Source organism: Capra hircus, chromosome 5, assembly GCF_001704415.2.
Source record: "Capra hircus breed San Clemente chromosome 5, ASM170441v1, whole genome shotgun sequence".
NCBI lineage: Eukaryota > Metazoa > Chordata > Mammalia > Artiodactyla > Bovidae > Capra > Capra hircus.
Genome location: NC_030812.1, coordinates 105,069,911 through 105,096,224, shown reverse-complemented (window position 1 = coordinate 105,096,224; position 26,314 = coordinate 105,069,911). Strand labels below are relative to the sequence as shown.

General features: G+C 46.7%; 1 long non-coding RNA gene across 1 annotated transcript; it reads right to left on the bottom strand.

The window, feature by feature from the left end:
* On the bottom strand, window positions 1,838-25,675 carry LOC102181372. The gene is made up of 3 exons (XR_310041.3): window positions 24,548-25,675; window positions 23,549-23,709; window positions 1,838-2,450 (listed from the first exon to the last, which is right to left on the bottom strand). It is a non-coding gene; the product is annotated as an uncharacterized LOC102181372 (long non-coding RNA).

Below are 26,314 nucleotides of genomic sequence, written 5' to 3'. Positions count from 1 at the left end.
CGAATGCACTTACAGTCAATTAATCTAAGACAAAGTAGGCAAGAATACACAAAGAGGAAAAGACAGCCTCTTTAATAAGTGCTACTGGGAAAACTGGACCGCTACATGCAAAAGAACCAAACTGAACTACTTTCTCACACTATATACAAACATAAACTCCAATGTACTAAAGATAACAATGTAAGAACGGAAACCGTAAAACTGCCAGAAGGAGACACACGCAGTACATTCTTTGACACTGGTCTTGGCAGTATTTTTTGGATACGTCTTCTCAGGCAAGGAAAACAAAAGCAAAGTAAAATAGGACTGTGTCAAAGTAAAAAGCTTTTGCACAATGAAGGAAACTATCAATAAAACATAAGGCAGCCTATTAACTGGGGGAGGATTTTTGCAAACAATATACCTGATAAGGGGTTAATATCCAAAACATACAAAGAACTCACGCAAGACAATATCGAAAAACAAACAACTGCCCAACAATTAAAAACTGGGCAGAAGACCTGAATAGACGTTTCTCCAAAGAAAACACACAGATGATCAACAGGCATATGGAAAGGCGTTCAACATCACTAATCATCAGGGAAGTGCAAAGTAAAACCACAGTGAGAACCTCAAACCTGTCAGAAGGGCTATTATGAAAGAGACAACAAAACCTATCTATGCACATGATGTGCACATACGTATGCAGTGTGAAGTCGCTTCAGTCATGCCCAACTCTTTGAGACCCCATGGACTATACCCACCAGGCTCCTCTGTTCATGGGATTCTCCAGGCAAGAATGTTGGAGTGGGTTGCTGTGCCTTCCTCCAGGGGATCTTCTTGACCTAGGGATCAAACCCTTGCCCCCTGCAGCTCCCGCATTGTAGACAGATTCTTTACCACTGAGCCACTGGGGCAGCCCATTCGTATGGATACATGTATACATATATACATGCATATATATATATGTACATATTACGTGTGTACCTACACAATGGAATATTACTGAGACATTAAAAAAACGAAATCTTGCCATTTGTGACAACATGGATGGATCTAGAGAATACTGTCGTTTAGTTGCTAAGTTGTCTCCGACTCTTTTGCGACCCCATGGACTGTAGCCCACCAGGCTCCTCTCCATGGGATTTCTCAGGTAAGAATACTGGAGTGGGTTGCCATTTCCTTCTCCAGGGGGTCTTCCCGACCCGAGAATCAAACTCATGTCTCCTACACTGCAGGTGGATTCTTAACCACTGAGCTACCTGGAAAGCTGATAAAATAAATAAGCTGTGGGGATATAATATACAACATAAGGAACATGGCAAATAATGATATTATAATAATTCTGTACAGGGACAGATGTAGGCTTGGTGATCATTTCATAAAGTATGCAAATATTAAATTACTACCTAGTGCTTTTGAACTATGGTGTTAGAGAAGACTCTTGAGAGTCCCTTGGACTGCAAGGAGATCAAATGAGTCAACCTTAAAGGAAATCAACCCTGAATATTCATTGGAAGGACTGATGTTGAAGCTCCAATAATTTGGCCACGTGATGCAAAGAGCTGAATCATTAGAAAAGACCCCGATGCTGGGAAAGATTGAAGGCAGGAGGAGAAGGGGACAGCAAAGGATGAGACAGTTGGATGGTATCACCGACTCAATGGACATGAGTTTGAGCAAACTCCAGGAGATGGTGACGGACAGCGAAGCCTGGCATGCTGCAGTCCATAGGGTCTCAAAGAGGTGGACACAACTGAGTGACTGAAAAACAAAAACAACATCGTACACCTGAAAATAACATATTATGGTGTTAATATACCAATCATATTTTAATTTAAATTTTTGAAATACACACCATGCCTGCCCATGTGAATGATCACTGTAGAGGGCATTTTTACGTCCAGCTTTATTTATTTATTTTGACTGTGCTGGGTTTTCACTGCTGGGTGGGCTTTTCTCTAGTTACTGTGCTTGGGCTTCTGTTTACAGTGCCTTCTCTTGTTGCAGAGCGCAGACTTTCTGGTGCCCAGGCTTCAGCAGTTGCAGCTTGTGGGCTCAGCAGTTGCGGCTCCTGGGCTCTGGGGCACAGTCTCAGTTAACTGTGGGGCATGGGCTTAGTTTTTCTGCAGCCTATGGGATCCTCCCAGACCAGGGATCGAAGCTGTGTCCCCTGCACTGACAGGCGGACTCTTCACCACTGAACCAACCAGGAAGCATCTTCACGCTCCGGTTTTTATTTTAGTCCACTGTGTCAGGAAACTTGCAGGTTTGGTTTGGCTCTGGAACCTTGTATTCCATTCACTTCTTTATAAAAGACCCAATTTATACCCTGTTTCACGGTGCCGCTGAAACCACTAAGTAGAACATGTAATAGAAAGAAAAAATGGAACAGGAGTAAAAGGCTGAGTTTCATCCCATTTGTGAGATCTCAGGCAACTTGTAGAATCTTTTATCTGGACGCTGGGTTTCTGAAACATAAAATGCGGAAAATTTTCACTGCAATCCTCTCTCAGGCTGTTGTGGAGAAAAAACAGAACAATGTGTATGAAAGCACTTTTTAACTTTCAAGAAAATTTTATTGAGGAATAATTTATACACAATTAAATTTATAGAGCTTACGTTTTTCCAAATGTATGTACCTGTTTTTCGTATGTACAAAGTGAGTTTTTCCAAATGTACACAGAGCATAATGCACGTGTGTGCATTCTAAGTCATTCAGTCTCGTCCGACTCTTTGCAACCCCGTGGACTGTAGCCTGACAGGCTCCTCTGTCCATGGGATTCTCCAGGCAAGAGTACTGGAGTGGGCTGCCATTTCCTTCTCCAGGGGATCTTCCTGCCCCAGGGACTGAACTCCCATCTCCTGCAATTCTGGCAGGCAGATTCTTTATCACTCTTATAGAATGGCTTGAGGCCTAACTCAGTCCTCGTGAACCTGGTGCAGCTGGGGGCAGATGTCCCACACATACTCAGATTCACCACTGCTGGGATGGACAGGAGGGGAGGCAGGCTTCCAATGGAGAAGAGGGACCCTTGGATTGACTTAGGCAGCACCGGCATTTCTAAGAGCGATGTGTTCAATTTGCCCAGCAAGGCTGGGAGTCAGCACTTTGCAGGACAAACATGATTGTCTAAAGAGCAAATCAGGGAGGACACTTTGCAATTAGAGAAGCTGCGATGGAGGCAGGAAAGTCAGGGTTCTGGGGAGAGAGGAGGAACTGCTGACTGCGGGGATCGGTCACCACGTCACAAGTGCAGGCAATAGATCGGGCCAGACGGGTCCCTGACTGCCTCTCCATCACATGGAAACAACCCTTCCCACTCTTCACCCTCAGACACACTCCCTTCTGGCAGGAAGAGGGGGCTTCACAGCTCATCATGGCTGTGCCCCAGATCCTACAAACCTCAGTCTTAGACTCTCCAGAAATATCAAGAGCTCGGGTGTTGGGCAGGGGGGAGTGGCGGCGGGGGGGGGGGGGGTTGCCAAATGCTATTTGCACAGAAAGTTTATCATCATTTCTCAAAGTAATAAAGAGCCTCCCTGAAGAGCGATCTTTCAATGATTGACTTTTGACTCCATTTCTTCTAGAATGCATTTCTCAGCTATATCAACTCCGTATTGGGCATTTGTTCAGTTGAAGAGCCCTCAGCATTCTGCACATTTTTTGCACAATAGGCTTTATAACATCCTGTCTTGCTTACCCAATACCTTGGCAGCAAGCAGAATGCGTCTCATAGCCTTGCTCCAAGAGATGTTTTCACCTAAACCTTCGGTTTTTAGGTGCAAATGCCTCTCTGAGTCAATCTATCTCCCTTTTACATGATGGTGTTTTGGGCTTCCTTCCATCCTTGGGATGAAAAAATGTACTTTCCATCTGTACCAGTTATTAATTTCACATCTTTCAGCTCCACCCGCCTCCCCCAGCCTTCTCCCGCTTTGTAATACTGGCGCTGGACTCTGCAGGCTAGCTTTCCTGTTGCCAGCTGGCTGGCCCTGAGGTTGGACAATAGGAGTGTGGGCGGGGCGATGCATGGTTGGGAGAGAAAGAAGGGCCTTTTTCTCCCCCTTCCCTTTGTCTGTTTTTCAGAGCAGCAGCAAGCAGGCACCCCAGTGGCGTCGCAGGGGGGCGGCAGGCTGCCCTCGGCCACCAGCTCTGGGCACCTTCGTTCTCACCAGCATCACCATCGCCGTGCTGCAGGCAGCATGCTTCCTGACACAGGGACCTCCCCTCTGGGGTCTGAGGCCAGCGGGCATGCAGGCTCTTTACTCTGAGCTCCTAAGCTTCTTCCTTGTCCACTTTTCCCTTCATCCTCTACCCCTTAGAGTTCTCCTGGAGCCCTCTCCAAAGTGCCAGTATCTTCTACACTGAACAAGTCTTCCTATTACATTTCCCTCTTCAAACTTTCTGAGTTTTTTTTACAAATGCTAAAACCACCACCAAATGGAAAATGTTACGTACTTGACGACCATGAGCACATACCCCCAGGCCTCCTGGAGGCTGAGGACTGATAACGTTCACTCCTGTGACACCACCCTGGTACCACCTCAGCCCATCAGAGAACTGCACAAGCGGATCGTGTACCCTGGATCCCCACCTCCCTCACCTGGCCTTTAAAGATGCTTTCTTGAAAACTCCGTTAGGGAGCCCAAGTGTTCTGAGCACTAGCTTTCCTGGACTCATTGCCTGGCACCTGCAATAAACGCTCCTTTCCTTCTTTACAACCTGGTGTCGGGAGATTGACTTTACTGCACTCAGGGGAAGGGACCGAGTTTGGTTTCAGTAACGAGTTAAGTTCTGGAGATTGCAGTCTTGGGAAAGTAGAGGGAACACAACAAGCCAGAAGCCTCAAGCAGTAAGAGAAGTAAGGCATTTTATAGTTTAAGGGAACATGAGTATAAACATTATATTTTCAAAGTGCATGGACATCTCAGTTCAGTTGAGTCACTCAGTCATGTCCGACTCTTTGCGACCCCATGGACTACAGCACACCAGGCTTCCCTGTCCATCACCAACTCCCAGAGTTTACTCAGACTCAGGTCCATTGAGTTGGTGATGCCATCCAACCATCTCATCCTCTGTTGTCCCCTTCTCCTCCTGCCTTCAATCTTTCCCAACATCAGGGTCTTTTCAAATGAGTCAGTTCTTTGCATCAGGTGGCCAAAGTATTGGAGATTCAGCTTCAGCATCAGTCCTTCCAATAAATATTCAGGACTGATTTCCTTTAGGATGGACTGGTTGGATCTCCTTGCAGTCCAAGGGACTCTCAAGAGTCTTCTCCAACACCACAGTTCAAAAGCATCAATTCTTCAGTGCCCAGCTTTCTTTCACACCCATACATGACTACTGAAAAAACCATAGCCTTGACTAGATGGACCTTTGTTCGCAAAGTAATGCCTCTGCTTTTTAATATGCTGTCTTTGTTGGTCATAACTTTTCTTCCAAGGAGTAAGCGTCTTTTAATTTCACAGCTGCAATCACCATCTACAGTGATTTTGGAGCCCCAAAAAATAAAGTCTGTCACTGTTTCCACTGTTTCCCCATCTATCTGCCATGAAGTGATGGGACCAGATGCCATGATCTTAGTTTTCTGAATGCTGAGTGTTAAGCCAGCTTTTTCACTGTCCTCACTTTTATCAGGAGGCTCTATGATCACTTATCACATTCATGAGTCTATACACGCACATGCGTACATGCACACAGACACATATATTAAAGACAGGCTGACAATGAGTGGCTCTGCTTAATGCTTAGAAGACCCCATACAATCCCCTCTGAGGAATCTCATCTCATTCACCATGATCTCTAAATATTGTGAACTGATACAGGACATCATTCTTAACCAGAGGCTCGAGGTCACAGGAAAGAATGAAGAGTGGGTTGCTGACAGCGCCAAGGCTCCAGGAGGTAAAGATTCAATAGAGAACAAGAACAGCCCTTGAGAAGTTCCACTGAGACCCCCTGGAAGGGTGTGAGCGAATCCTGGCTCAGGGATGCTAACCCCAGGGCGCCCTCTGGTGGAGCTTGGCGGCTACTGCCAGCGTGGACCTGCGTAAGGTCAGAGTCAGGACTATCCTTGTTTGAGATCTCATAGGACCCTTCCCTCCCATGCCTCCACCTCCTCACAAACGCACAGGACTCCACCCCTGCCTTCTCGAGCCAGGAGAGTCAGGACTCTTAGGAGAACCCCAAAGAAAGCCTCCCCGGCCAGTCATTTCAATCAGTCTCTTCCCACACCCCCCCCCCCCGCCCCGCCCCGAGCTATGTCCCTACCTTTCTGATCCAGAGGTAAGGATACCTGTGGGGATTCAGCCAGGTGAGCAGTCAAAGACTGCTGCTGCTCATTCACAGACTTGTGCTGAGCCAAGGAGGCACTGGGCACTGGGTTTGATCTCTGGTACTCACAGCCCAGGCTGTGTCCTCTCAGCTGTCCCACCCATGCAGCCATCACAGCTGGGAGACCCGTGTTGCTTTACTGATGGGGCAGCTGAAGCACAGAGGGGCCACACGGCCTGCAAGTGCTCCTGGCAGGATGTGAACCCAGAATGCCTGGCTCCAGAGTCTATACTGCTAAACACCATACTGTGCCAGATACAAACATATAGCGTATGCCTCACTCACAGAGAACTGAGCAATCTAGTGGGTGTATTCCTGAATTTCACTACTCTTTCAAAGTGGGGACCCAGCAATCCCACAGCAGGACATAAACCCTGAAAAGATCAAAATTCAAAATGACATATGTACCTCAATGTTCACTGCAGCACTGTTTATAGTAGCCAAGACGTGGAAGAAACCTAGATGTCCACTGACAGCAGATGAATGGATAAGGAAGTTGTGGTACGTATATACAATGGAATATGACTCAGCCATTAAAAGGAACAAAGATGGGTCATTTGTAGAGATGTGGATGGACTGAGAGTCTGTCACACAGAGTTCAGTAAATCAGGAGAAATAGACGATTGCTTCCAGCTGATTTATTCGATCCAAGAAAACTGTATGTAAACTAAATTATACTTTCTTGGTGAATATGGCAAGGAAGGAATCTATAGGTTTCTGAAAAAGGAGTCTCGCAGACCAACATCATCTTTGGTCAAAAAGTAAGAAACTCGCTGGGAGAACCCAATGCACAAGGCCCCACGGTAGTGCACACCACATGTTTCAGCATTGCTGTTTCTGCCGTAGCAGCCACACCCATCACAACCTTGGTGCTCTGTGACAGGCGTCTGATCACCAGTTCTTGCAGTGGATTAGTGACCGAAGACAAGAACAAATCAGCTGAAGGAGAGAAACATAAACCATCACGTCGGGCTGTCGGCAGAGATCCTGCTGCCCGTGGTTCAGAGGCCAGAATGCAAGAGATAGAAATGGGCTCTGCAGGTGGATGCAGCGCTGAGACCCACGCGGGCCAGCTGGGAACACACACACACACACATCAGGGTTCCAAGCTTGGTCACCCGGCCACCCTCATCCTGCCAGACAGCTGGAAACCTGCCTGCTCTTTTCAGCCAGAGCAGGGGCGGGCATAGGGCCAGCTGGGCTTGGGCAGCCAGACGCCAGGACTGGTCTCGGATACAGGTGGGGACTTAGCTCCTCATACGATTCAATTCATGTCTCTCTCACCCTGGTGAACAGGATCCACTATCCCATCGTAGGAGACAAATCAAAGAGATTAATGTCTCTGGGCTTTTCCTCCTTGATAGACATAGGTATAGACGTAGATACATGTATAGATACAGGTATATGTATACATACACACATACCTACACAGTATGAAAAGGCAAAATGATAGGATACCGAAAGAGGAACTCCCCAGGTCGGGAGGTGCCCAATATGTTACTGGAGATCAGTGGAGAAATAACTCCAGAAAGAATGAAGGGATGGAGCCAAAGCAAAAACAATACCCAGCTGTGGATGTGACTAGTGATAGAAACAAGGTCCGATGCTGTAAAGAGCAATATTGCATAGGAACCTCGAATGTCAGGTCCATGAATCAAGGCAAATTGGAAGTGGTCAAACAGGAGATGGCAAGAGTGAACATCGACATTCTAGGAATCAGCGAACTAAAATGGACTGGAATGGGTGAATTTAACTCAGATGACCATTATATCTACTACTGCGGGCAGGAATCCCTCAGAAGAAATGGACTAGCCATCACGGTCAACAAAAGAGTCCGAAATGCAGTACTTGGATGCAATCTCAAAAACGACACAATGATCTCTGTTCGTCTCCAAGGCAAACCATTCAATATCACAGTAATCCAAATCTATGCCCTAACCAGTAACACTGAAGAAGCTGAAGTTGAACGGTTCTATGAAGACCTACAAGACTTTTTAGAACTAACACCCCAAAAAGATGTCCTTTTCATTATAGGGGACTGGAATGCAAAAGTAAGAAGTCAAGAAACACCTCGAGTAACTGGCAAATTTGGCCTTGGAATGCGGAATGAAGCAGGGCAAAGGCTAATAGAGTTTTGCCAAGAGAACGCACTGGTCATAGCAAACACCCTCTTCCAACAACACAAGAGAAGACTCTACACATGGATATCACCAGATGGTCAACACCGAAATCAGATTGATTATATTCTTTGCAGCCAAAGATGGAGAAGCTCTATACAGTCAGCAAAAACAAGACCAGGAGCTGACTGTGGCTCAGATCATGAACTCCTTATTACCAAATTCAGACTTAAATTGAAGAAAGTAGGGAAAACCACTAGACCATTCAGGTATGACCTAAATCAAATCCCTTATGATTATATAGTGGAAGTGAGAAATAGATTTAAGGGCCTAGATCTGATAGATAGAGTTCATCCTAGATCTGATGAACTATGGAATGAGGTTCGTGACATTGTACAGGAGACAGGGATCAAAACCATCCCTATGGAAAAGCAATGCAAAAAAGCAAAATGGCTGTCTGGGGAGGCCTTACAAATAGCTGTGAAAAGAAGCGAAGGAAAAGCAAAGGAGAAAAGGAAAGATATAAGCATCTGAATGCAGAGTTCCAAAGAATAGCAAGAAGAGATAAGAAAGCCTTCCTCAGTGATCAATGCAAAGAAATAGAGGAGAACAACAGAATGGGAAAGACTAGAGATCTCTTCAAGAAAATTAGAGATACCAAGGGAACATTTTCATGCAAAGATGGGCTCAATAAAGGACAGAAATGGTATGGACCTAACAGAAGATATTAAGAAGAGGTGGCAAGAATACACAGAAGAACTGTACAAAAAAGATCTTCACAACCCAGATAATCATGATGGTGTGATCACTCACCTAGAGCCAGATGTCCTGGAATGTGAAGTCAAGTGGGCCTTAGAAAGCATCACTACCAACAAAGCTAGTGGAGGTGATGGAATTCCAGTGGAGCTATTTCAAATCCTGAAAGATGATGCTGTCAAAGTGCTGCACTCAATATGCCAGCAAATTTGGAAAACTCAGCAGTGGCCACAGGACTGGAAAAGGTCCGTTTTCATTCCAATCCCAAAGAAAGGCAATGCCAAAGAATGCTCAAACTACCACACAATTGCACTCATCTCTCATGCTAGTAAAGTAATGCTCAAAATTATCCAAGCCAGTCTTCAGAAATATGTGAACCATGAAATTCCTGATGTTCAAGCTGGTTTTAGAAAAGGCAGAGGAACCAGAGATCAAATTGCCAACATCCGCTGAATCATGGAAAAAGCAAGAGAGTTCCAGAAAAACATCTAATTCTGCTTTGACTATGCCAAAGCCTTTGACTGTGTGGATCACAATAAACTGTGGAAAACTCTGAAAGAGATGGGCATACCAGACCACCTGACCTGCCTCTTGAGAAACCTATATGCAGGTCAGGAAGCAACAGAACTGGACATGGAACAACAGACTGGTTCCAAATAGGAAAAGGAGTACAGCAAGGCTGTATACCGTCACCCTGCTTATTTAACTTCTATGCAGAGTACATCATGAGAAATGCTGGGTTGGAAGAAGCACAAGCTGGAATCAAGATTGCCAGGAGAAATATCAATAACCTCAGATATGCAGATGACACCACCCTTATGGCAGAAAGTGAAGAGAACTAAAAAGCCTCTTGATGAAAGTGAAAAAGGAGAGTGAAAAAGTTGGCTTAAAGCTCAACATTCAGAAAACGAAGATCATGGCATCTGGTCTCATCACTTCATGGGAAATAGATGAGGACACAGTGAAAACAGTGTCAGACTTTATTTTGGGGGGCTCCAAAATCACTGCAGATGGTGATTGCAGCCATGAAATTAAAAGATGCTTACTCCTTGGAAGGAAAGTTATGACCAACCTAGATAGCATATTGAAAAGCAGAGACATTACTTTGCCAACAAAGGTCCATCTAGTCAAGGCTATGGTTTTTCCAGTAGTCATGTATGGATGTGAGTTGGACTGTGAAGAAAGCTGAGTGCCGAAGAATTGATGCTTTTGAACTGTGGTGTTGGAGACGACTCTTGAGAGTCCCTTGGACTGCAAGGAGATCCAACCAGTCCATCTTAAAGGAGATCAGTCCTGGGTGTTCTTTGGAGGGAATGATGCTAAAGCTGAAACTCCAGTACTTTGGCCACCTCATGTGAAGAGTTGACTCACTGGAAAAGACTCTGATGCTGGGAGGGATTGGGGGCAGGAGGAGAAGAGGATGAGATGGCTGGATGGCATCACCGACTCGGTGGACGTGAGTCTGAGTGAACTCCAGGAGTTGGTGATGGACAGGGAGGCCTGGCGTGCTACGGTTCATGGGGTCGCAGAGTCAGACATGATTGTGTTATGTAGGAGTGAACCCAAAACAAAAGTTCATCTAAAACCTCAGTTTAGGGGCAAGGGAAGTTTGCTCTCCGCCCAGATAATCATCACCCTCTGCATCCACAGGTTCACCATTCATGTATTCAACCAATTGTAGATTTAAAATACTTGCAAAAGATAGTCCGGAAACCTCAAAAAAGTGAAACCTGAATTTTCCACATGCTGACAATTATTTAAATAGAATTTACATTCTATTTACAGCTACTTACATCTCATTATTTCAGGTGTTATAAGTGATCTAGAGATGATTTAAAGTATACAGAAGGATATGTGTACACATGGTAGAGTAGAAAGACCCTGGGCTCACTTCCTTTCACAAGCACACCAAAAATCACAACTCTCTGCAGAACAACCACAGATGAGAAAGACCAGAAGGGTTCAGTAAAATCTGATCATTACCAGATGAGTGAAGTCCCTTGGACTGCAAGGAGATCAAACCAGTAAGTCCTCAAGAAAATCAACCCTGAATATTATTGGAGGGACAGATGCTGAAACTGAAGCTCCAATATTTTGGCCATGTGATGCAAAGAACCAATTCATTGGAAAAGACCCTGATGCTGGGAAAGATTGAGGGAAGGAGAAGGGGGCAACAGAGGATGAGATAGTTGGATGGCATCACTGACTCAATGGACATGAGTTTGAGCAAACTCTGAGAGATAGTGGAGGGCAGAGGAGACTGGTGTGCTGCAGTTCATGGGGTCCCAAAAGAGTTAGACACAACCGAGTGACTGAACAACAATGGCTCAATGAAGTGAGAAATTTAACCCTGGAGACCTAAATTATGAGATCACAGGTTTCAAATAAGAGGAAGAACTTTGGGGGGATGGAGAACTAGAATTCTCTGTTGCAGATTTCAAAAGATGTAACCTAGAGCGTTAAATAAAAAAGAAAAAAAGAAAGGGGACTTCCCTGTTGGTTCAGTGGTTAAGACTCTGAGCTTCCAGCACAGGGGGCTCAGGCTTGATCTCTGGTCCCTGGTCAGGGAACTAGGATCCCACATGCTGCATGGCCTATAAAGAAAAGAAAGATAGAAAAAAGAGAAGCTAGCCACCCCTTCCTGGACTTAGATGTGGCCTTCTCCCCAAGGAGGACCGTGAGAGTGGAAGAGTTGGGTGAAATCAGAAATGGCCTGGGTGAGACAGCTGGTCCTCCTCTGTCCCCTTGGATGCTGGCATCCTTCAAAATGCGTCCTCCTAGGATGGCACCCTCCTAGGCCTCAGATCACCTCCTACACTTACCTTAGGTGAGCTCATTTACTCCCAGGGCTCAGACAACCGCTAAACCAAAGATGACCTTCAAGTCTCTATCTCTGGTCCTGCTCTTCCCCTTAAGCTCCACCACCACCCAGGGAAGAGTCTTTTAAAAGGCAATGTATCAAGATCAGACTGAATTATCTTCCTGTCTTCATTAGTCAGGACTCTCGGTTGTTAGTGTCATAAACCCAATAAGAACTACCTCCAGTATAAAGGGTAATTTATGGGTTCATGTTAACCAAACTGTAAGACAGGAGGGGGTGAAATTAACTCCAGGGATGCCTGGAACCAGAGGCAGCTGAAAGCCCACCAGAACTAACTTCCTTCTGAGCCTCACATCTGCGTCTCTGCTAAGGTTAAACTCTTTTTCTACTGAAGGCCAGTTTTTTTTCCCCAAATATTAGAGACATAACCAGCAGCATCGCTAAATTTGCAACTTGACAGATTTGCCATCAGAAAAAAAAAAAAACAAAAAACAGCTCTTTCCCCTAGTGACAATTCAAAATTCAGAATTACCAGGGAAGGTCTCCGATTGGGGTCACGTGCCCGTATGTTGGTCAAACACTCCAGACAGGGTGGAGACAATAAGATACTATGATTGAACTAGCTTGTATCTGGTATCCACCCTTAGATCAATCATTGTAGCTAAGGAGATGGCTTTTTATTAAATATTTTATCATTTTTAAATTGACATTTAAAAGGCAGTTCTTGGGAAGGCTGACACATTGAAGTTGGGGCAGGGGGGAACAGGCGCATCCAGGTGTGTCTCCTGTCCCAGGAGATGGGAGCTGCGCCAGGTAAATAAAACACTGACGTCCGCTGCATTCTCCAGGGATGCTCTGTGCACTGTACTCTCTTTCTTAGGCCGCATGTGCGACTTGTGGGGTCTTGAACCTTGGCATTGAGAGTGTAGAGCCCTGATCACTGGACCTCCCGGGAATTCCCTGTGCCCGTATTCTTGATCTCCACCAGCAACATCTCGATTTATCTAGTCTCGCTGATCGTGCCTCAGCTTCCTAAGAACTCTGGTCAGTTTCCCAAACAAAATCCAATCTCCTTCACTTGGAACACAAAGCCCCTCCCACCCTGGCCCGAACCCTCTCTCCAGCCATACCCCTGTGATTCAGCTGTTCCCCTCTCTGCTTCCTGAATAACCACACGTGGCTGCCACGCCTGCACACTGTTCCTCAGACACAGACTGCCTCTGTCCCTTCCAGCCCCATACATTCGCCCAAGCTCATGCCTGCCTGGATTGGACTGTCGTTTCTCATTTTGCCAGCTGGGTATCTTTCTTCATTGGAAAAAACCCTAATGCTGGGAAAGACTGAAAGCAGGAGAAGAAGGAGGAGACAGAGAATGAGATGGTTGGATGGCATCACTGACTCAATGGAAATGAATCTGAACAATCTTCAGGAAATACTGAAGGACAGAGAAGCCTGGCGTGCTGCAGTCCATGGGGTTGCAAAGAGCCAGACACGACTGAGCAACTGAACAACAACAAGATGAAGGTAGGAAGTGGCCTTACCCTCAAGTTAAATCCACCTGCCCTCCAGGCACGTCTGACACCTTTGTATGTCCCAGGACGTGTGAGCTCCTCTCTCTGATCAGTACTTATCGCACGGAGCTATCATTCACTTGTTGACCTGCGTGTCTCTTCACTTGACCAAGAGCCCTCAGAAGGTCAGGACCACACGCTGTTCATCTTTCAAGTTGGTCCTACCAAGCACCAGCCTGGGAGGTGAATGGCTATCCCCTGGCCTACAGTGGATGGCCAATCCATGTTTTTTTTTCTTTTTTTTATTGAAGTATAGTTGATTTACAGTGTTTTGTTAATTAGTACTGTACACAAAGTGATTCAACTATACATATATAGCAGTCTTTTTTCATATATTCTTTTCTATTACGGTTTATCATAGGACATGGAACAGAATTCTCTGTGCTGGACAGTTGGACCTTGTTGTGATGTTTAATGACTAAAGCAACAATGAACAGCTTCTAATTTTGAGCATTTATTTGATACTTTAAATAACTGAAGCCTCATATTACCAAAACTTCTTAGTTCCTTTTAGGATATCCTTAGTTCTCTTTAGGATATGAGAGTGAATTAAAGGCTAATGAATGGGTGAATTTGGTTTCATTACTTCCATCCCAAATACTTTATTCAGATTCGCCAAAGTGAAAGTCACTCAGTTGTGTCTTTGTGACCCCATGGACTATACAGTCCATGGAATTCTCCAGGCCAGAATACTGGAGCGGGTAGCCTTTCCCTTCTCCAGGGGATCTTCTCAACCCAGGGATGGAACCCAGGTCTCCCGCACTGCAGGCAGATTCTTTACCAGCTGAGCCACCAGGGAAGCCCAAAATGCTACCGCAATAACCACCTCCCCAAATTGCTGTGTATTTCTGAAGCTTCTTCACTGCCATGTTAGTCCAATAGCACATAGAATTTTATCTTCTCTGAGCTCCAAAGTGTACACTGGGCCACTAGCAGGTAAATGAACCATAAACCTGCGGCACTGGCTGCACACTAAATAATGCAAATGCCTGGTTTTCCCCTCGATTAGCAGATTCCAAGTAGCTGTGATGTGTAAAGTGTTATCACGATGAAGGGCATTTGTTTTTGAGTGATCTAACTTTGCATGTGCATCAGAGTTGATTCGAAGTGAACATGGCCCCATCTCATTTCTCTGCGATTTGCTTTTTCATGTAGAAGACCAAGGCATGAAGTTAGCCTCTTGGGACGCCACCGTATTCTCTCTGCTCTAGGTGGGGATTGACCACCTGGGTTGTGCCAACTACCTTATCCTGCATGACCTCAGTCATTAGGGGCAATTCCTCAACATCTAGATCCCCCATGAGGTTCTCCCAGCCCGTGGGGGGCAGACAACCTGTGTGACAGCGGAGCACACCCCTGGTGCTATCACTTCTTTTACTACAATGGACCAGACTCTCAAAGGCCATCCGGCAAGAGGGTCCACATTCTCTCAAACAGCTCCGGCTACACTGAAAACACCCTTACTCTCTGCTACTTCGTCCTTTATTTCAATATATGCTGGTTCTTATCTGGTGTTCTGTCTACTTGCCTTTTTATGATCCACATCTGATGCTAAGCCAGAGAGCTGTGAACATAAATTGCTTTGCAGAGGTGACCTTGCTTTTATTTTCGACAGCTTTGAGAGTGGGAGCTGTGTTTCACAGAAGACAGGAGCTGGAATGGGCCTTAGACCACCTCCTCGTTCTACAGACATGGAGCTGAGCCCCAGGGGGAGGAGGTGACCTGCCAAGGTCGGGGAAGAGTCAAAATGAGACCTGGGTTAATGCAGGTGACTCTGAAACCAAAAAGGAGACGTGCCAGTATTGAAGGCAACGAGCTAGGTTCTGTCAGAAGAAAAGAGAAGAAAATTGTTCAGATGGTACAGAATCTGCCTACAATGCAGGAGTTCAATCCGAGTTCAATCCCCTGGGTTGGGAAGATCCCCTGGAGAAGGGAATGGCAACCCACCCCAGTATTCTTGCCTGGAGAATCCCATGGAGAGAGGAGCCTGGCGGGCTACAGTCCATGGGGTCGTTGAGAGTCAGACACGACTGAGCGACTGACTCTTGCACTGACACTGAGGACCCGACCGCAGGCCACGGTCACATGGGATGAGCCAAAGCATCAGCTGCCATCGCTGTTATTGCTGACGATGAAGTGTACAAAGGCTTCTAGCAGAGAGTCTTCGGGCTGGAAGGCATGTCTGAAATCCTGCTACCCTGGCGCACCACGCGCTCTGCCCGCCGCGCACCGGGGCTGTCTGGAAGTCGGGAGGTGGCATCTAGATCACAGATGGATCCTCCCTCGTGCTGCTCGGCCTATCTGTGCCTCAGTTCTCCTCTCCTGCGTCTTGCCCTCTCAAGCTCTTTGAGAGGCGAAGGTCTGTGCTGGGCTCTGACTCTGGCTCCACAGGGTCACTTCTCCCAGACGTTGAGCCTTCACCTTGGCCTGAAGGGATGGACGCCCACATCCAGGAAGAACTCAGCCAGCCATAAAACCGGGCCCCATCATGGAGCTGCCAACATACATCAGACACTGTGCTGAGTGCCTTCAAATGCCCAGTCTCTGATAACTTATAACAGTGTTAAAAGACAAAGAGGACTTCCTTGGTGGTCCTGGTAGTTAGGGATCCGCCTGCCAGGGCGGGGGACATGGGTTTGACCCCTGGTCCAGGACAATTCCACATGCAGAGGGGGCAACTAAGCCCAGGCACCCTGAACCCGGTGTGCCCTAGAGCCCGTGCTCCTCAGTAAGAGAGGCCACGGCAATGAGAAGCCCACGCACCACAACCAAAGAGGAGCCCCTACTCGAGGCAACTAGAGAAAGCCCATGCGGCAATGAAGACTCAGCACAGCCAAAAATAAATAAAAACAAATAAATACCCCAATACGAAAAAAGACAAAGCAGCAGCAGCTCGGAGGAGCTGGGTGGCTCCTCCCAGGCACACGGCTAGAAAGGGGCTGAGCTGGGTCTATCACACAGGGTGGTCTGACTCTGAAACCTGTATTTTCCATGATGGCATACTGCCTTACAAACAGAAAATTCTAAACCTATGACACATATATTTTTAAAATGTTGATCTTATAACACATAGTTGTTTTTTTTTTTTTTTAATGGAGGGTATCAGTGCCAAGATCAGGCAATCACAGCCACGTTACAACAAAGAGGCAGGAAAAGCTGGATCACTGGCCGGGTGACCACAAAGCCTGTGTCTGGGGTCTCTGCCAGCTCTGACCCTGACATGCGACCTCGGGAGTCAACTTCCTGTCCTCGCAGTGACAGCTTATTACCTAACCCTCCACCCCACCTCCATTTCACAGGAAGTGTGAAAGATGACCTTATAAAACTCCGCAGGGCACCAAGTGCAATTCCTCGGACTTTGAGAGAGGGATTTCAGAAGTGTGTGTTGTGGGACTTCCCTGGGGGTCCAGGCGCTAAGACTCTTCATTCCTAATGCAGGCGGCCTGGGTTTGATCCCAGGTCGGGGAACTAGGTCTCACATGCCACAACTAAAGCCCAGCACTGCCAAATAAGTAAATCAATAATATTCAAAATTTAAAAAGAAATATGTGTTGATATGTCAAAGATTCCCATTTTAAGCTAAGTTTATGGCCCAACTTTTGGACACGTTTGGTTAACGGACATGGCATATGCAGAACGTTGTACGGTGCTGACTTTGCAGTGAATTAAGGCACGAAAACAAGACCAGCCCCAAGGAAAAGAGATGCAAAAGAGCCAAATGGCTGTCTGGGGACGCCTTCCAAATAGCTGTGAAAAGATGGGAGGCGAAAAGCAAAGGAGGAAAGGAAAGATATATCCATTTGAATGCAGAGTTCCAAAGAAGAGCAAGGAGAAATAAGAAAGCCTTCCTCAGCGATCAATGCAAAGAAATAGAGGAAAACAACAGAATGGGAAAGACTAGAGATCTCTTCAAGAAAATCAGAGATACCAAGGGAACATTTTATGCAAAGATGGGCTCAATAAAGGACAGAAATGGTATGGACCTAATAGAAGCAGAAGATATTAAGAAGAGGTGGCAAGAATACACAGAAGAACTGTACAAAAAAGATCTTCATGACCAAGATAATCATGATGGTGTGATCACTCACCTAGAGCCAGATGTCCTAGAATGTGAAGTCAAGTGGGCCTTAGAAAGCATCACTACCAACAAAGCTAGTGGAGGTGATGGAATTCCAGTGGAGCTATTTCAAATCCTGAAAGATGATGCTGTCAAAGTGCTGCACTCAATATGTCAGCAAATTTGGAAAACTCAGCAGTGGCCACAGGACTGGAAAAGGTCCGTTTTCATTCCAATCCCAAAGAAAGGCAATGCCAAAGAATGCTCAAACTACCACACAATTGCACTCATCTCACACTCTAGTAAAGTGATGCTTAAAATTCTCCAAGCCAGGCTTCAATAATACGTGAACCGTGAACTTCCAGATGTTCAAGCTGGGTTTAGAAAAGCAGAGGAACCAGAGATCAAATTGCCAACATCTGCTGGATCATCAAAAAAGCAAGAGAGTTCCAGAAAAACATCTACTTCTACTTTATTGACTATGCCAAAGCCTTCGACTGGGTGGATCACAATAAACGGTGGAAAATTCTTTAAAGGATGGGCATACCAGACCACCTGACCTGCAGAAATCTGTATACAGGTCAGGAAGCAACAGTTAAGAATTGGACATGGAACAACAGACTGGTTCCAAATAGGAAAAGGAGTACAGCAAGGCTGTATATTGTCACCCTGCTTATTTAACTTCTATGCAGAGTACATCATGAGAAACGCTGGACTGGAAGAAACACAAGCTGGAATCAAGATTGCCGGGAGAAATATCAAGAACCTCAGATATGCAGATGACACCACCCTTATGGCAGAAAGTGAAGAGGAACTAAAGAGCCTCTTGATGAAAGTGAAAGAGGAGAGTGAAAAAGTTGGCTTAAAGCTCAACATTCAGAAAACGAAGATCATGGGATCCGGTCCCATCACTTCATGGGAAATAGATGGGGAAACAGTGGAAACAGTGGCTGACTTTATTTTTCTGGGCTCCAAAATCACTGCAGATGGTGATTGCAGCTATGAAATTAAAAGACGCTTACTCCTTGGAAGGAAAGTTATGACCAACCTAGATAGCATATTTGAAAAGCAGAGACATTATTTTGCCAACAAAGGTCCGTCTAGTCAAGGCTATGGTTTTTCCAGTGGTCATGTATGGATGTGAGAGTTGGACTATAAAGAAAGCTGAGCGCCGAAGAATTGATGCTTTTGAACTGTGGTGCTGGAGAAGACTCTTGAGAGTCCTTTGGACTGCAACAGGAGATCCAACCAGTCCACTCTAAAGGAGATCAGTCGTGAATACTCATTGGAAAGACTGATGTTGAAGCAGAACCTCCAATACTTTGGCCACCTGATGGGAAGAACTGATTCATTGGAAAAGACCCTGATGCTGGGAAAGATTGAAGGCCAGAGGAGAAGGGGATGACAGAGGATGAGATGGTTGGATGGCATCACTGACTCGATGGACATGAGTTTGAGCAGGCTCCAGGAGTTGGTGATGGACTGGGAGGCCTGGCGTGCTGCAGTTCATGGGGTCGCAAAGAGTCGGACACGACTGCGTGACTGAACTGAACTGAAAGCAAGAAAGAAGTTACAGTATTAGAGATGGTGATTTTATTTAATTTGATGACTGGAGAGAGAAGCTTTGAAGAGTAACTATTTTGGTCTTTATGGACTCAAAAAGTACTCCGAAATTATTTGCTAGGTGACATAAAATTTCATATGAGAAAAGAAAATAAAGATTCAGTGATGGTATGGGAAAAGGTTATCTGGGCAAATACTTTAGAGAGGTCAGATGTGTTGTGCTGTGCTTAGCAGCTTCAGTCATGGTCCGACTCTTGGCGACCCCATGGACTGTAGCCCGCCAGGGTCCTCTGTCCATGGGATTCTCCAGGCAAGAATACTGAAGTGGGTTGCCATGCCCTCCTCCAGGGGATCTTCCCTACAAAGGGATCAAACCTGGGTCTCCTGCATTGCAGGCAGGCAGACTGAGCCACTGTTGGACATGAGGCCAATTAAAAAAAAAAAAAGAATAGGACAAAGAAATTTTTCCCCAGCCCTTCCAAGAGCAGGCTTCAGACATAATACCCCACCACACTATTTGGTGGGATCTAAAACAGAAGAGAAGATGTGTACGTTTTAAAGAATCTGATATAGGGAGTTCTTGCACTGTGTGCTTCAAACAAAAAGCAATTGCTTTAAAAATAAACAAAACCTGTTAAGAGGTTACTGTTCGAAAAGGGTTCACTTTTCCCAGCAATTATTACAAAAGAGATGAATGCAGGCCCGCATGGACTTGAGCAGAGGAGACCAGAAACCTTCTGGGGGGTCCTTTCCCCCTGTTCTCCACAGTTTACCGCTGGTAGCTCAGCGCCTGACATTGCTGTGTGCGGTCTGGGTAAGATGCTGCCCTCTAGTGTCCACTGCTTACAATAGCATCTCACCGCCCAGATGCTGGTCTAATTAGAAAGCGCCTGTAATAATAGGATGGACATGAGTTTGAGCAAGCCCCGGCAGTCGGTGATGCAAAGGGAAGCGCGGTGTGCTGAAGTCCGTGAGGTCGCAAAGAGTCGGACACGACTGAGCAGCTGAACTGAACTGTAAGGTGGTCTCTGACTTCCAGCCAAACACAATCACCCTACAGAGCAAAGCCATTCAGAAAGGAGAATCAACATTAAGGAGCTTGTTGAATCAAAATCCTCTTCTGAGAAAACTATGAGAAGAGAGCATACGGCGCTGAGATGTGAGGGTGTCGAGTTCCCTTAACCCTCCTGATTGTGGACCGCACGTGGATACAGCACGGAACACGCACAGAACGCCTGGCCCCTGGGCCTATCCTGGGCAGACACAGTCTGAGGGGTGCAAGGAATGGGGAGGGGTGGCAGGTTCATCCTTCACACTGAGTTCCTAACCCTGCCTCGTGGAAGCAGGGGTTTGGGAGTTCCAGGCAGGATGGAAAACTTCTTGGTGGCAAGCTGATGAGCAAACTAGACTGACACAGATGGCCTTTCAGTGTTGACTTGTGACTTGGAGCTCCCTGAAGGCAGGCAGGGTTTTCACCACTCTATCTTGCCCGGCACATTGTCCATATAGATACTCAGCTATTGCTTTGTTGCATGAATGAATACATTCACTTACAGTTTCTCTTGAGGAAGAAAAAATTAGTTCAAATAAACAACTAATGGGTCAAGAGAGAAAAAGACAGCAGCCTCTGACATTTAGAAAGTGGCCATAAACTTGCAGTGGGGTCACAAAGAGCTGGGACACGACTGAGCAACTGAACTGACTGACAAACTTGCAGAATACCAACCTCAGGAGAAGGTACAAGGAGACTCTGGCTAGATGAGACAGAGCAAGGCCACTTCATAACTGTGTCTAAGCATAGACGACAATAAGGTCAGTGAGCCACCCACAGAATACCAAACACCCACCTCACATCAGAAGGAGCGTCTGCTGCTCTGTGACCAAGTCCAGCTCATCCTCCGGCTTGTCTTCCTGTACCACAGATAAGACTCATCAAAATGCCCAGTTGCAGACTTGCCTGCTTCTTGGCAGCCTCCAATCTTGGGCAGAGTCCCACGTCCCTAGAGGCTCCCCCCAGATCTTCAATAAGCTCTTCCTAAGCCCTGCTTGCTGGGACTCCGCGTGGCTCCAAGTCTGGACTCTCGCTGGCTACAACCCTGATTGTTTAGCTCCAGGGCTGCTTCTGGGGCTGTCTGGCTAAGTAAGTGCTAAGAAAAAAGAATGCCCAGAACTCCAAGTTCTGTGTGGAACCTGTCGGGCTCCCAAGAGCTCTGGGTCTTGAATGTTAACACCCAATAACCCTTCCTGAGGCATTCTCCTAAACACTCCACAGTCAGCTCATCACAGGAGGCAGGCACTGTTGTCTAGTTGCTCCACCATGTCCAACTCCGCAATCTCCCTAGGCTACAGCCTGCCAGGCTCCTCTGTTCATGGGAGTCTTTAGGCCAGAATACTGGAGGGGGTAGCCATTCCCTCCTCCAGGGGATCGTCCCAACCCAGGGGTCAAACCCGGGTCTCCTGCACTGGCAAGGCGTCCTTTACTGCTGAGCCACCAGGGAAGCCTAGGCACGGTTATCATTCCCATTCACAGACACAGAGGCGCAGCACGGAGGGGTTAAGTAACCTCTGCCTCTGCAAGGTCAAACAGCGGGCAGGAGACGGAACCAGGGTTCAGCTTGGCTATCTGACCCCAGAGCCCAAGCTGCAGATAGACGGGGCTCTGAAGGACTCTGAAAGTAGGAGGAGGAATGTGCGTGTGTTTTCTGGGCTGGCAGTGGGAGCGGGGGAGGAAGGCATGAGCAAAGGCCCAGGAACAGGAAAGAACAACTCTGCATAATCAGCATCTGGATTCTAAGTCGAATAAAAATCTCTGCAACGTCCGCTGATGTCCCAGTCACCACACCCCCCGTCCCTTCCCCACCCCAACCCCCAGCACTGACCCAGCCCCCTGGAGGCCAGACCTCAGGGCCAGGTGCAGGCATTGGAGTGACAGATTCTGGTTCTTGAAGTGGCTCGGATCCTGCCATCTTCACTCGAATAATAAAGAATGTCCCACTGGCCTACATCCACACCTGTTCCTCATCTCCTGGAACCTGGAGGCATAGAAGGGTGTGGCCAGGCCCAGAGTCCCCCTAACTAGCACCCGCCCTTCTTTCTGATCTGTGTGTCCAGACGTCACTTCTCAGGGAAGCCTCCTCTGATCTCTTGGGATTGGTTACATCCTTGGTCACAGGCTGCCAAGCAGCCTTAACTTCCCCTTTACTAAAGCCTGTGGCAGTGCAGAATGTCCTCCTGCTGGACCATGAGTCCCACGAGGCTGGGGCTACGCTGGACTGGGTTGCTGCCTGGCTTACCCCTGGAACTCAGAGATGTGAACTTAAGGGGGACAGACTGAGTAGCGGGAGATTCGGGGAGAACTAGGTCAATCCCTTTCCCTTCCCGTCCCAAGCCCTTGGCCCTCAGCCAAGTCAGGTGTTCCTAGAGAAATCCAGCCACAGGTTGTTCTTCTACCAAGAGCCTGGTCAGTCCCCAATAAACTCCACCTTCTGAGAAGTGACGGTTCGCCTCTGGTGAGTTATCCAAGGTCACCTGGAGCCAGCAAGGTCAGAAACAAGACTCAGATTAGTGCTCCCAAGATGGTCCTTTTCTTAAATAAATAAAGAGGAGGAACTGGGCCAGACATTGATTCTCTAAGAATTCTCTAAGAATGTTCATCAAATGCAGACTGAGAATGTCTACTGATTCTGTATGCAACCTGCGGAGATACTTGTGTCATGAGCCCTTCAGGACAAGGTATTTCTTAAAAAGGAACAGGAAAACACAAGAAGCACCATCTGGGTTCATGGTTAACACTGCAGAGATGAGCTGAATTCAACTCTGGATTGCGACTCTCCTGAGCCGGCTTAAACAGCGGGGTGGGAGCCGGGATCAGCTTGCTGTGTAGCCTCTCGGCGGAGGGCAAAGCACAGCGGAAAAAGCTGCAGAGAACACAAGCGTCGTTGGCATATCCTGTATGTTCCCTTCTCACGAGGAGCCATTAAAAATAAATAAGACCAGTGCTAATTTCATAGATCCACAGCCACACAGGGAGAAGGTTCAAATAAAAGCCAAGCTCTTAGCCTGCAGGGCTGAGGAACGAAAGTCAGGCAATTAGAGCTGAGAAAACGCTTTACATAATCTTGCAGCAGGAGGCCAAGCTGAGTCACATTCAGGAAGGAGCCCTCACTCAGGTGTTAGGAAGAAGCAAGATGGATGGAACACAGGACAGCAGGGGTTGGGGAAAGGCGGGACACACCAAACCAACTCCCCAGCCAGCTCCCAGCCTAGAGTCTGGGAATGACACTCCCTGAGGAATAGCGGGGGTTGGTGATGAGCTGTGAACTTCTTTCCCAGACATTTGGGACTCACCTCTCCCATGGACATCATTCTCGATGACCAGGCAGCCCACAAGAGCCGTGCACCTCATATTTCTTTGAAATGTTTCTCTTTTCCATCAGCAGTGCCCAAGCATCACGATCCAGTGATCCGCAGGAAGTGAAGCAGGATGGCTTCTTTCACCAAACCTTTCCCTGCATTCAGGGCAAAGGGGTAAAATGAAGCAAAGTCACGTTGCTGAAGCTTCTGATCAAAAATAATTTTTGACAAGGCTTCTGTTTTTCCTTTTCCTTGCTATCTTTTCATTACCGTCCCTTTTTCACTTTAAGAGTACAGGGATGTATACTTTCATCTAGAAATGGACTATTTTGTGCAAAATACGATGTTTATTGAAAAATAAATAAAACATTCTTCCCCCAGGGGCCAGAGGGCAGTCTGGGATGGAAGGGTGACCAGAAACACTCACTATAAGATGGTTTTTAGCACTGTTCTTGGCAATCTGTGTGTGTGTGTGTGTGTGTGCATACACATGCGCGTGTAGTCAATCAGTTGTGTCCAACTCTTTGCAACTCCATGGACTGTAGCCCACCAGGCTCCTCTGTCCATGGGATTCTCCAGGCAAGAATACTGGAGTGGGTTGCCATGCCCTCCTCCAGGGGCTCTTCCAAACCCAAGGATCAAACCCAGGTCTCTTGTGTCTCCTGCTGTTCCACTGGGGCAACCTGGGAGGTGACATCAAATACCTGGATGGCTTAGACACATTTCTGTAAAGATATCACCTTTCTACATCATCCATCAAAGCTCAGCAGAATTTTCATCATAATGAGTCCCAATAAATGTACAATTTAGACAGACGGGGACCTAGCTTCAGCAAACGGGAAACCTGGCTTGTTTCCATGGGTAGGTAGTCTTAGTCATTCTGTTTTGCCTTTCTACCACTCTACAATTAAGGGATCTTTTAACACCTCCTTTTTTGACCAACATAAGCCGAAAGATTAAGTGAAATGTCTAACTCGCTTCAAAAAGACATACCTGGGAGAGGCTGGAGGCCGGTGGACTCAGGAAGCTCACTCTTTGGGTGAGGGCAGACAGCCTCCTGGATTCTCCTCTGGGCCAGGAGCCAGCGAGAGTGAAGGTGCCAGGCTCTGGTTTGTTTCAGAATTTTCAATTGCATGGAGTAAATGTTTTCCACCACAGGTTATATGTTTAGCTGTTGCTTGTGATGATTCAAACTGAGAACAAGAGATTTCCCACACCTGCAAGTGGGTTACGTAAGAGTTACAGGAAACAAACACCTCAAGAGTCCATTAACTCTGAGCTGAGAACTGAGGTTTAAATAATGCAAGGTGGAAATGAGACACAGACATCGCAGGAAGAAATATATAACATATGCAGCCCTCCATGACCCGCTACAGGGAGCGTTGATTACTCCATGTAGAAAGAGTGTATTTGTGAGTCCAGAGCGGCTCCCAGGTCTTGACCATCCTCACAGAACAGTCTAGAAATGAAAGCAACACTGATACAAAACCTTCTTCTTTGTTACCACAAGATCTAGGAGCTTGTTTCTTATCAACACATATTTTTTTTTTACCCTGAGGCTTACATTACCAAAGTGATAAAAGAAAAGTTACTATCAGCTGCAGTTTATTCAGGGCAGAATTTTAAAAATCATTTATTCATGAATCTGGAATGGATTCCCTCTCCTCCAACCCCTACACGCATGATGACAAGAGGAAAGATGGCAAACAGTGGTGTCCAGTCTTATTACACAGTGAGGATACGATTCTCAAGTCAGTCTACTGATCACAACAAAGAGGACACTACCATCAGTGAACTCAACACGACCACGTTTAAGAAGTTCATCAAAATCAGGTCTTTCTTATGAAAGAGGATTTGGAGTACAACCTCAGACAAGAATAACAGCACAGTTCTCTCTTACAATGTCTATTTCACCGCACTCTGCCTACAGAGAGGAGCTAGCTAGTCAAGTTCAGAGTTCACTGGGGGGGTTGCCTTGCAAGTTTCAACCTCAGGCTCTTAGTCTCCTGGAGGTCAGATCAGCTAATGTCCAGGTGTGTCCAGGTGTGTGTGTGTGTGTGTGTGTGTGTGAGATCAGCTAATGTCCGGGGGGGGTGCGTGTGTGTGTGTGATCAGCTAATGTCCAGGTGTGTGTGTGTGTGTGTGTGTGAGAGAGAGATCAGCTAATGTCCAGGTGTGTGTGTGTGTGTGTGTGTGTGAGAGAGAGATCAGCTAATGTCCAGGTGTGTGTGTGTGTGTGTGAGAGATCAGCTAATGTCCAGAAGTGTGTGTGTCAGAGATCAGCTAATGTCCAGATGTGTGTGTGTGTGTGAGAGAGATCAGCTAATGTCCAGAAGTGTGTGTGTGTGTGTATGTCAGAGATCAGCTAATGTCCAGAAGTGTGTCTGTGTGTGTGAAATCAGCTAATGTCCAGGTGTGTGTATGTGTGTGCACGCGCACACACGTACTCAGTCACTCAGTCCTGATTCTTTGTGACCCCATGGACTGCAGCCCACCAGGCTCCTTTGCCCATGGGATTTTCCAGGCAAAAATACTGAAGTAGGTTGCCATTTCCTTCTCCAGGGGATCTTTCCAACCCAGGGATCAAAACCGTGTCTCTTGAGTTTCCTGCCAATGAAAGTGAAAGTCACTCAGTCGTGTCCAACTCTTTGCAACCCCACAAACTATACAGTCCATGGACTTCTCCAGGCCAGAATACTGGAGTGGGTAGCCTTTCCCTTCTCCAGGGGATCTTCCCAACCCAGGAATCAAACTCAGGTC